Source organism: Mesoplodon bidens (genome assembly GCF_964165515.1).
Source record: "Mesoplodon bidens genome assembly, chromosome: 5".
NCBI lineage: Eukaryota > Metazoa > Chordata > Mammalia > Artiodactyla > Ziphiidae > Mesoplodon > Mesoplodon bidens.
Window position 1 is genome coordinate 122392958 of NC_138161.1, and position 13040 is coordinate 122405997.

The window sequence follows — 13040 nt, forward strand, 5'->3', positions numbered from 1 at the left end:
ACAGTACCTGGAATGTCTTCTTCCAAGTACCTGTGGAAACAGGCCCATCCAAAAAAATGTATTAACAACTGCTTTAGATTGAAAGAAGATGATGATGTGTCACACGCTAGAGACATTGCCATTAAATGCAGCTGTGGTGAGCTCTCATGCAAAATACAGTCATGGCTCTTTGCACCATTGAAGCCAGAAGAGCATGGTAGTTCTGAACAAGGGGACAGATCTGACTCATCTCCACTGTTCCCCCTTAGCTCAGTCAGGGGCTTCACAGACACAAGAACCATTCAGACGTGCTCCCAACACGCTTCACCACCACCACCCAGCAACACAGTTTCCGGAAGCTGCCTGTGTTGTGCCATATTGTCTGATGACAGTTGAGGGGGAAAGTGGGAACCTGGGAACTTGCTAGAAATGCAAATGCTTGGGCCCCCCACCAGACCTACTGAAACAGAAATTGGAGGTGGGCCCAGTAATCTGTGTTTTAACAAGCCCTCCAGGTAATTTCTGATGTACAGCAAAGGCTAAGAATCACTGTCAGACTTAAGTGAGAAATTATAATCTCTATCCAAGGAGTGGCCCCATCCCAAAATTTGAAAATGATGAGCTTCTCAAGATGCAAGCCCTATCTTTTAATTTTTTAAGTTCCTGTAAACCCAAAGTTGAATGTCTTAATTCAACAAACGTTTACTGAGTCCTAAATGAGTCTGGTTCTTAATTAATGTGAACGAAGAAAGGAAGGGAGGGAGGGAGGGAGGGAGAGGAGTTTGGTTACACAAAATCTGTGATTTCAAAGCTATCCCAGACTTTTAAAGTCCATATTTTTCTCTCATCCTCCCAACAATGGCCAAGAAGCAATAAGCACATGGGGGTGCATAAAAATGAGCCGAGATCCTGTGGGTGGTAAAGGAAAGGAGAGAGCTGGGGAACAAAAAATATTTCTCTCCCATTGCCAATACAGCCTGGCTCTAGGTATGCTATAGGCCAGATAAAATCTCATGATTTATTCTCTAATTTGGGATACACTCCCCTTCCTTCAAAAATCAGCATTTCAAGGAGAAACCAGATAGTCAGAGAGAACATAATAGCTGACATTTATGAGCACTAACTATGAGCATGCCTATGTGTTAAGTGCTTTAATAATTTATCATATATTTTCTTTACAAAAACTCTATGAATTGTGCCCATCAGCTTTATGAAGTTATGTGCCACATACCTGTGCCTATTTCATAGATAAGGAAATTACAGATTAAAGAGATTGAGTAATTTACCTAAGATCCAGCTATTGTAAGGGAAAAGCAGCTAATTCCAGAGTTTGTGCTCTTAACTACTACAGAACAAGAAATCTTGGCCATTGAATAAAGCTTGTGCCGTTACAGTCTAAGCATCAGTTTTGTTATTGGCTGTGTGAATCCAATCAGAAAAAAATAAAACCTCCCTGGCCAAGACAAGGGGTCTTGGGCTGGGCTAGGACCCCAGCTCAGGTCCAGTCAACCAATTGGTAACAATACCCTAGACCAATTAAATAATCATCTCTGGGGGGACGACCCAGATATCTGTATTTTTGAAGCTTCATGATGATTCCAGTGGATAGAAAAGGTTGAGATCCACTAATTCAAGTCCAATTCTCATATTTTGTTGGTAAGACAGCTAGTGACAATAGAAACAGAAATAAAAGTGACAGGGGAAGTGCCTGCTACCCACCAACCCACAATGAACAAAGGAAGGCTTCCACCCACCGTGGGGCAAATGTGGAGTGCTATTGCTATTCTACCTCAAAGAATTTATGTGTAAATCTTCCATGTCTAAGGTTGGTAGGAAGAGGTATCATTGGTTTGCTTTGAATTTTTAGGCTGGGTGTGGTATCCTAGAAAGAACAAGGTTAGTGGTCATACACTCTAGAATCAACTCTGACACTTACCAACCATAATCTAGAGACATTTAACCTCCTTCAAACCTCAATTTCTTTATCTGCACAATTACTGGAATAATAGTCCAAGCCTTACTGATTTCACAGGTACTTCAAAAATCAAATAAGACAATGTATACAATGTATACCTTGATGCAATAATCATGATGCAATGCTGGTTTTTAACAGGTAGAGAACTTAAGGTAATATGCATTGATGGCACACAGAATAGGATCTGAGTCTCACGCTTGCTATTCATTAACTCTTCTTAGGGAAGCAAGACAAGATCTTTGAAAGAGTACTCCCCGCAACCCCAACGGGTAGAAAGCAAAATCAATAACGTCATGATTGTTTTGAGAATTAAATAACACTTTGCACAGCATTGTGGCACCTCGAAGTTCTTCAGAAGTATTATTTTCCCTTTCCCACCGTCATTTATATGTCTTCTTCTGTCCCTCATATATTTTAAATTGAAGTATACCAGAAAAAAATTAAAGGGTACTTAACAGCCTTATTCACTTTGAATAAGAATGGGCTGTCCAACCCTCAGAATGGGAGAAAATATTTGCAAATGAAGCAACTGACAAAGGATTAATCTCCAAAATTTACAAGCAGCTCAATATCAAAAAAATAAACAACCCAATCCAAAAATGGGCAGAAGACCTAAGTAGACATTTCTCCAGAGAAGACATACAGATTGCCAACAAACACATGAAATGATGCTCAACATCACTAATCATTAGAGAAATGCAAATCAAAACTACAATGAGGTATCACCTCACACCAGTCAGAATGGCCATCATCAGAAAATCTACAAACAACAAATGCTGGAGAGGGTGTGGAGAAAAGGGAACCCTCTTGCACTGTTGGTGGAAATGTAAATTGATACAGCCACTATGGAGAACAGTATGGAGGTTCCTTAAAAATCTAAAAATAGAACTACAATATGACCCAGCAATCCCGCTACTGGGCATATACCTTGAGAAAACCATAATTCAAAAAGAGTCATGTACCACAATGTTCATTGCAGCTCTATTTACAATAGCCAGGACATGGAAGCAACATAAGTGTCCATCGACAGATGAATGGATAAAGAAGATGTGGCACATATACACAATGGAATATTACTCAGCCATAAAAAGAAACAAAATTGAGTTATTTGTAGTGAGGTGGATGGGCCTAGAGTCTGTCACACAGAGTGAAGTAAGTCAGAAAGGGAAAAACAAATACCATATGCTAACACATATATATGGAATCTAAAAAAAAATGGTTCTGAAGAAACTAGGGGCAGGGAAGGAATAAAGACGCAGATGTAGAGAATGGACTTGAGGACACGGGGCAGGGGAAGGGTAAAATGAGACGAAGTGAGAGAGTGGCCTGGACATATATACACTACCAAATGTGAAATAGATAGCTAGTGGGCAGCAGCCACATAGCACAGGGAGATCAGCTGGGTACTTTGTGACCACCTAGAGGGGTGGGAATGGGAGGGTGGGAGGGAGATGGGAGAGGGACAAGATATGGGGATATATATATACACATAGCTGATTCACTTTGATATAAAGCAGAAACTAACACACCATTGTAAAGCAATTATACTTCAATAAAGATGTTAAAAAAAAAAAAAAAAAAAGAATCGGCTGTCCAAAAGGAGACTTGAGCAAATACAAAAACATCCCTTGTTCTTGGTTAGGACATTTCAACATCATCAATATACCAGTTGAAAGTTAATTTATCAGTGTAATGGGGTCCCAATAAAAATATCAACAAGGTCTCACATATTTCAGAAACAAACTTATGGTGACCAAAGGGGAAACATGGGGGCAGGGGAGGGATAAATTAGGAACTTGGGATTAACATACACACACAGTTATATATAAGATAGATAACCAACAAGGACCTATTGTATACCACAGGGAGCTCCAGGGAAGTCCAGAAATATGCCCAACAAAATGCAGAAATCTGGATATGATCAAAGTGACATCTCAGGTCACTGGGGCAAAGTTAGGGGTTTTAAAAATATATTTATTTATTTAATTAATTTATTTTCCTTATTTTTTTGGCTGCATCAGGTCTTAGTTACGGCACATGGGACCTTTGCTGAGGCATGCAGGATCTTTCGTTACTGCATGTGGTCTCTTTGTTGCAGCATTCGGGCTTCTCTCCAGTTGTGGCCTGGGGGTTTTCTCTCTCTAGTTGTGGCGCGCACGGGTTTAGTTGCCCAGCGGCATGCTGGATCTTAGTTCCCCGACCAGGGATCGAACCCTCAAACCAAAAACAAACATATACTCCAAATGAATCTGAGATCTTAATATAAAAAAGTAAAAATATACAAATACTAAACAAAAACAAGTGAATTCCTCTGTAAGCTGAGTGTAGGGAAAGGCTTCTATGACTAAAAATCTAGACGCAGTAAAAGAGAAGCTTGATAAATCTGACTATAAAAATAAAGAATGTTTGCATGGCCAATTTAAAATAAAGTCAAAAGGTAAATGGTAAACTGGGAAAAAACAACTGCAAAATATTACCAGATAAGGAGTTAATAAACCTACTACACAAATAATGCTTTAAAATTGAGAGGGAAAAGGCCAAAAATCCTAAATAAAAATAAAGGCATAAACAGACAAAAGTTTTTAGGATATAAAAATAGCCCTTATACATATGAAAGATGTACATTACTACTCACAGTAAAGGAAATGCAAATTAAAACTAGGCGAGATACCATTTCTCATCTATTAGACTGGTAAACATTAAAAACCTTGACAACACATTCTGTTGGTTGGTGACGCTTTGGGGATACAGGCATGTTCCTACATTGCTGGTGGGAATGCAAAATGAAGGGAAATTCCCTTATAGAGGCAACTTCGACAATAGTTAACAAAACTACATAGGCAATTCCACTTGTAGGAATCTACCCTGAAGATTAAACTTTCAATAATATGAAAAGAACCTGCACATGGTTAATCATTGCAACAGTATTTGCAGTTGCAAAATATCAGAAGCTATATAAATGCCCAAGCACAGAAGATGGGTTTATTATCACAATTGAGTACTATGAAGCTGTGAAAAGGAGAATGATCTCTGTCAGCTGATACAAATTTATCTCCAGGAGATATTGTTAAGCAAAAAAAAAAAAAAAAAAAGATTTAAAAAGTAAAATGCAACAAAGTAGATAGGGAGAAAGAGAGAAAGAATGTTCCCTTTAAGGAAAGAAGAAGGAGAATTAAAATAACATATGTTTATCTGTTACCTTTACCAAAAGAAACGCAGGAAGAATAAGAGAACAAAACAAGGGTAGGGGGCTTCCCTGGTGGCGCAGTGGTTGAGAGTCTGCCTGCCGATGCAGGGGACACGGGTTCGTGCCCCGGTCCGGGAAGATCCCACACGCCGCGGAGCGGCTGGGCCCGTGAGCCATGGCCGCTGAGCCTGTGCGTCTGGAGCCTGTGCTCCGCAACGGGAGAGGCTACAGCGGTGAGAGGCCTGCATACCACAAAAAAAAAAAAAAAAAAAAAAACAAGGGTAGGAGGGGGCAAGGTGGGTGGAAAGGATACAGGAGAGAGTGATGCTTCTGAATATATCTTTCTGTATAGTTTTGAATTTTGGAACCATGTTAGTCTTCTAGATATTCAAAAATTAAACCAACGAAGATGGGAAGGGAAAATAATTTTAAAACATAAAGTTGAAAGCATACCAACATAATGAATCCAATTATACTTCAGGTAAATACCATGTTCATAGTGACGAGGGAATAAAAAAGGAAAAACCTAATCTTAGAAACATATAAGCAGAGTATTTGACTACAAATATATACCTTCAGTCTTGGGCAAGGTAATGGAATGGAGGGAAACTCCACACAAAAACTCAACTCTTTTTTTGTTCACTGTAATGGTATGGGCGAAGTAATTCCGAAAGCATCTTGGATAAATTATAGCACTAAAGGAATAAGCGTGTCACCATTGTTGGGACCCAGGATTCTCACTATGAAAGAAGCAACATCCAAATTACAAAATGGCAGAGGGTGAGAAAGAATCCTTTGGAGATGGATTGGGTTTCAAGACACTGGTGAACCCATAATTTTAAAACTATGCATGTGTCTATGCCTACTTATGCCCATATGTATACACATGCATGTGTGTATGTATATCTGTAAGTATGTGTTTGTATATGTGCACATACATGCATAAATTTATTAGCTTTGTCTGCTGAGGGGTCTTGAAACAAAGATACCTCAGTAGCAATGAACACACCTGGCACACAGATCTTCGTTTTTAATACCATTCTTCACTAAAAGGAAACAGGGCTCCTGAGAAAATGGCCAGTTCTGCGGCTGGGGAAGGATAGATTCAAGGTGAACTTGGAATATCTTATAAGGAAGTGCTCACAAAAATGGTGAAGCCAAGTCATAAAGACATGGGAGTCAGCTTGAAGGGTTTCCACTGGGCAAATCGGGGATAATTGAGCACCGAATGTTTAAAGACAGTAATAAATTATAAACTATTGAGAGAAAAAAGGAATCGATAAGTTATTACCGTTAATAAATACATAAAGAAATGCGGGAGAAAGGGGAGATACTATTTACAGCAGAATGTCAAGTGCCAACTGGTAATTGTGGAATACTAGAGTCTTGCACGTTTTGCAACCATCGTAGAGAAAATTAGTTCAAGCAGGAATCATCAACAGATGCTCAGTCTAGGAGACAGTTTGATGAGGAACAGAACACTTGCATGATCTTAAAGTGTTTCCCACAGATTGCTTATTAGTTGTAAGGAAAAAAATAGTAACTCTACAGTGGACACATAGGACAACACTTGACTGAGTGATGAAAATTAACACCACTAACGTGAGCAGATCAACACCATGAGCCTGCGAGGACCCCTATGGTATCCAAAGTCATTTCCGTGATATTCCAGCCAGGAATGCATTACCTGAATCTAATCACTAGAAAACACTAGGCAAACCCCAAATGAGACACTTTTGTCATAAAAGGCCAAAAAAAGGCTAGGAAAATGTCCCAGATGAAAGGAGATTAAAGACACATGACAACAAGATGCAAAACCCTCTCCTAGACAGGATTCCGGACTGGGAGCCCAGCTGAGAAATGACAAGGGGTCAAAACTGAGTCCATAGACAAGATGGGAATACAGATGAAATACACACTCACTGTGTATTGGGGCTTTTCCCAGTAAAGGGGCCATGGCATATGCAACTGACTCTCAAATGAATCACAAAATATATGTACTTGTGTCTATACATACATGCACACACACATTATACACATACACACAGAGAGAAAGGGTGCACAAGTAACAAAGCAAATGGGGTAAAATGTTAACAATAGGTGAACCTGGGTAAAGGAAAGCTCTTCTTTGTACTATTCTTATTCTTGAAACTTTTCAGTGCACTTAAAATTATTTCCAAATGAAAGTTATTTTTTAAAAAAAGGAGTAGAATGAACTTATGGTTACCAGGGTTGGGGGGAGGGTGGAGCGGAGGGATAGTTAGGGAGTTTGGGATTGACATGTACACACTCCTATATTTAAAACAGTTACCCACCAAGGACCTACTGTATAGCACAGGGAACTCTGCTCAATATTATGTGGCAGCCTGGATGGGAGTGGAGTTTGGGGGAGAATGGATACATGGATATGTTTGGCTGAGTCACTTTGCTGTGCACTTGAAGCTATCACAACATTGTTAATTGGCTATACTCCAATATAGAATTAAAAGTTTTTTTTTTAAAAAGGAGTATGCTATAAACTTGATTTAAGAAAGACAAAAAATAAATGGTTTAGGTTAGCCCCAAATAGTGTAGGTTAACATCAAAATAAGCCAGAAATTCATTTTAATCTAGGTCTAAAACATGTTTGCAAGCTAATCTTAATTAAACAACTTCACTATTTAATATTTATAAGGCTACTTGCTGAAGTACTTTTAATACAATGGCTTACAAATTATAGTACAGCAAATAGCGTATATTTAATAAATAACGATGACTTAGCAATGTGCCACTGATAGGCTGGTCTGTTGCTGAGAGCCTTGACAGGAAGATCTGCTTAGTGATCCAAAAAATATTAGGGTGTCTAATCAGCAGGCTTCATAGGTTTGAAATAAATGTTTCAGTTACATTAGTCTTAAAATTATATCACATTTCTTTCTCATATTTTAAAATGATGTCTTGAGACCTAACAGGAGTATCTTTTTTTTTTTTTTTTTTTTTTTTTTTTGTGGTACGCGGGCCTCTCACTGCTGTGGCGTCTCCCGCTGCAGAGCACAGGCTCCGGACAGGCAGGCTTAGAGGCCATGGCTCACGGGCCTAGCCGCTCCGTGGCATGTGGGATCTTCCCGAACCGGGGCGCGAACCCATGTCCGCTGCATTGGCAGGTGGACTCTCAACCACTGCGCCACCAGGGAAGCCCAGGAGTATCTTTTTAATTTCACATTTTTAGTGCTTACATTTATCTAGATATTAATGTTGAGATTCTTATGGCAAAGAAGACAGAATTAAATATTTCACGACTTGTAAAAACTTAGATGCCTTTAATTCACAGGGAGATAGAGAGGTTGACATCAGAACATCTTCATTTCAATATTTGCTTCCTAAGGACAAATGTAAACAGAATATAACCTATTGCTTTCTCTGTATTCAGACAGCTTACATCCACCGGCCAGCTATGACTCTTCTCAAGGAGATGAGGTTGGATCCCAACTGGATGGCAGGGGTTGACTTGCATAACATGACTCCAGGCCTTGTTTTTCTGCATTTGTTTTATTTTAAAGGAACCAAATTTGTTCTAGATCTGAGATATTGTAACTTCAAAAGCTTCCTGTTACTATACCAGAACAAGAAAGTATGATTTCCTTATTCATGAATTACCTACTACTTACAGTTGAATCAGATGAGCTAATTCTTTGTTTGTTTACTTAATGGACTAAGTCTAAATAGTCATTAGTGGCTATTAGTGAATGAAATAGTATTTGTTTAAAAAAATGTTTTTTAATTCCACTCTGCATTTCATGTGTATTAATGTTATATAAATACACTTCTGATTAAAGCATGACTTTAAAAAGTCAATATTTGGGGCTTCCCTGGTGGCACAGTGGTTGAGAGTCCACCTGCCGATGCAGGGGACAGGGGTTCGTGCCCCGTCTGGGAAGATCCCACATGCTGCGGAGCGGCTGGGCCCGTGAGCCATGGCTGCTGAGCCTGCACATCCGGAGCCTGTGCTCTGCAACGGGAGAGGCCACAGCAGTGAGAGGCCCACGTACCGTAAAAATAATAATAATAATAATAATAATAAATAAAAAGTCAACATTTATTTTCTCATAATTGCCTGTAGAAACAAAAGGAAAGTTCATAATTCATAGTTCTGTGGTAGACATCAAATTATGTCTTACAGTTGCATTGTACTTGTACTAATAAGCCTATAGTGATTTCAAAACTGGAAGGGAGACATGAAGCAGAATTGAAAGTATGGAGGTAAGAAGTAAATGCAAGGAGGGAGGAAAAGAATAAAGAGGAAAAAAGAGAAGAGGAAACAGCAGAGGAAGGAGAAATAGAATGCCAGTGGGAAAGAAGACAGAACAGATAAGAAAAGGGAAGAAGACAAAACTAATTCAAAAAGGTACATGCACTCCAATGTTCACAGCAGCACTATTCACAATAGCCAAGACATGGAAACAACCTAATTGTCCACGGACAGATGAACAGATAAAGAAGATGTAATACATATATACAATGGAATATTACTCAGCCATAAAAAAAGAATGAAATAATGCCATTTACAGCAACATGGATGGACCTAGAGATTATCATACTAAATGAAGTAAATCAGAAAGATGACTACCATATGAGATCATTTATATGTGGAATCTAAAATATGACACAAATGAACATATCTGTGAAGCAAAAACAGACTCACAGACATCGAGGACAGACTTGTGGTTGCCAGGGGTGCCAGGAAAGAAGGATGGGGAGTTTGGGATTAGCAGATGCAAACTATTATGCATAGAATGGATAAACAGCAAAGTCCTACTGTATAGCACAGGGAACTATATTCAATATCCTGTGATAAACCATAATGGAAAAGAATATGAAAAAGAATATATATGTGTGTAACTGAATCACTTTGCTGTATAGCAGAAATTAACACAACCTTGTAATCAAGTATACTTCAGTAAAATTTTTAAAAGAAAAAGAAAAAGGAAGAAAGCGAAAATGAGAATGCGGCAGAGAAGGAAAAGTGGGAGATGAAGAGTTCTCTCTCAGCCAGAGGGTTATTGAAAAGACCCCAAACTGGAGCCACCTTATTTACATTTTGGTAAAAGGGAGTACGAGATCTATAAGAAGAGAGGGTGATTTCCTATATGGCCCATTGTTTCTGTTTCTTTAATACATATTTATTTTATGCAAGCTAGCACTTAGCTTGCATGAAAGTATTCCCTTGGACTTGTTCAAAATGTAAGCAGTTGTTTTAAAGGTGGATGTTAATGAGAATAGGTGACTAGGCTGAACAGAGACAATGCAACATGCTTGGAATTGGTAAGAATTGCCAACTATTAATAAAGCAGCTTTCTTCCCAGTTGTCACTGTGTGCCATTCTTTGAAGCATCTCCTGTGGGATGTTTTTAAACAAGCTTAGACAGACTTGTCATGATAGCATATAACTGCTGTTGAACTGTTCTGAGCTTTAAATCAGCCATGTATCCTTTGTATGAAAAAGAAAAACAATCTGTCATAGAAGTGCATGAAAGTTGACAAGACCTTCTCTAATAGCTATATCCTGGGAATACATATTTATGAAGGTTTTTAAACACTAGCTTGGAAAACACATACAACCATTCTCAGATTGTTTAAAATATGAACCACTGACCTTCACACAACTTACTTTGCAGCTAAACCTGTGGTTTTTCTGACCGTCAAGCAGCCTATAGTGTCCTACATTAAAGAAAGAGCCTATGTTTGTATTTTCTTTCAATGTTTTAAGTCATGATTAAGTATAGACATTATTCAAAATAACTGTCTCAACTTTTCTTAATGTTTATATAATTTCCTTTCAGTATATTAATTTATGGGTAGATATAGACATTAGTCAAAATAACTGTCTCAATGTGTCTTCATGTTTATAAAAATTTCCAAACTATATCAATTATTCTCTAATATTCTATCATTATACAAGGAAATCAATGGGGTTATTTAAAGGCAATAATAGAGCAAAATGTCAAGTGAAGAGATCATTTTCCCTCTCATCTAAAAATTTGTTTTTCTCTTTCAAATCTTACAATTAACCCATATAATTTTTAAAATGGAAATCTTCTCTAGTTTTAAAAGTATTGAAGCTGCCACAGAGTGATCTATGAATATTCTTAGGACACATAAAAAATTTTACATGAGAACAAGTGATGACTATAGCTGGGTTTACAGAAGCCCCTAGAATAAATGATGTCTTTACTTTTAAGTTACGTCGGAGTTTATTTCAGGATTCCCAGTATGAGCACACACAGACTTCTAGAAAAACACCTCACTATGTTAAACCATTAACAAGAGGCAATACAATTCCAAGAGTGGTTTTCACATAATAGTCAACCATAAATGTTACAACTGTCCTTGCTAATTTGCATAGCATTCAAAGTTCCATCTCCCAGTCTTCTTTCTTTGACCTCCAAATACTATTATCTGCCTTTTAAACAGATAGACAAAATGATCTAAAGGTAACTTTGCCACCAATTAATTTAAGGTTCATTGTAATTCATGAGCTTCTAATTCTTGTACTTAAGACACCAAGATACTATTTCCTCACATCTCTGCTTGTGACATTTATGTCAAATGAGACCTAAATACCAAAATTAGCTTACAAATTAAGACCAGAGTGAAATGCACTAGCATATAAAAGCATAGATAAGGAACTAGAAAATGTTTGAGCTGATGAAGATGTTAAAGATAATGCACCCAACATTTTAAAAGAAACTGACGTCCAAGGATGTGAAAAGGCTTTCCAAATCTTGCATAGCTAGTTGGGGGTGTGAAGCTGATGTGAGAATAAGTAGAAAGGAGGCTAAGTACATTTGATAAGTACATGAGAAAGGGTAAGAGAATAAACAAAGTCGTGGCAGGTAACAAGACAGCATTCCATAGTATTCCCAGGGGGGTCACATGGTCCATGGAACACTGCCCAGGAGAGACCCTCTAACACGCTTGTGAGTTGTAACGCCAACTCATCTGCCACGTGGTCATCCTTCACCACAAACCAGAGCTGACAGGCTTTTCACTATCACTTTGAACATATGATCTGTTCATATGATGAACAGATTATATGAATATATGATCTGTCCCCAAACTCCATAAGCAGCATCTACACTGAACTACTAGTGTTCTAAATTTTTTATCAACAGAAAATACCAGGCTTTCATCAAATGCATGAAGAAAATGTTTTAAATCATGAAGTCCATCCTCTAGTGTTTTTTTAATGAGTCAGGAAGCAGAATGGGGAGGAAGGGTGTGTCAATGACAGCACAACCTCTATGACTAAGAAGAAGGAAAAACCTCCTGGCCTTTAAAGTGAAAATACCCTTCTATTTTAAGGAACACTCTCTCACTTGAACCAATCTCTCAAATGAGTAATTAGGGTTGGATCATATCCTCCTGGGACAGCTACTTTCCAAAGAATAAGCCTTTAATGCATTGATTTAAAAAAGGGAAAATACACTCTGATGCCTGAGAAGAAGAACCATCCTTTTCCAAATGCCCTGTGGGTTCTGTTCGCAACAGTGTAGAGTCCAGATGACATTCGGGCAGCCAACTCTCAACGTGGTGGAAGGAAAAAGTCTCCAACATAAGTTCTCAGGTCCCAGGACTTTCCATGGCTGCTTTTCTGGTGCTATTGGCTTCCCAAAGCCTCTACTTGGCCTTGACATGATGTGTCCCAGGGGCAGAGAAGCACATCTGTTGCTGCTTTGAAACCTTTGTCAGCTTTCAGGGTGAAATCATAACGGTGTATTTTAAGTCAGACTGGATAGAGACATTTATGAGTAGCTGTTATTTTATTGCTCACACATTTAAAATGCAAATGATAATACCCCAAATTACCAAAGTCTACATTGCAGATGTTCTTATTATTCACTAAGCTGCTTTTTTTTTTTT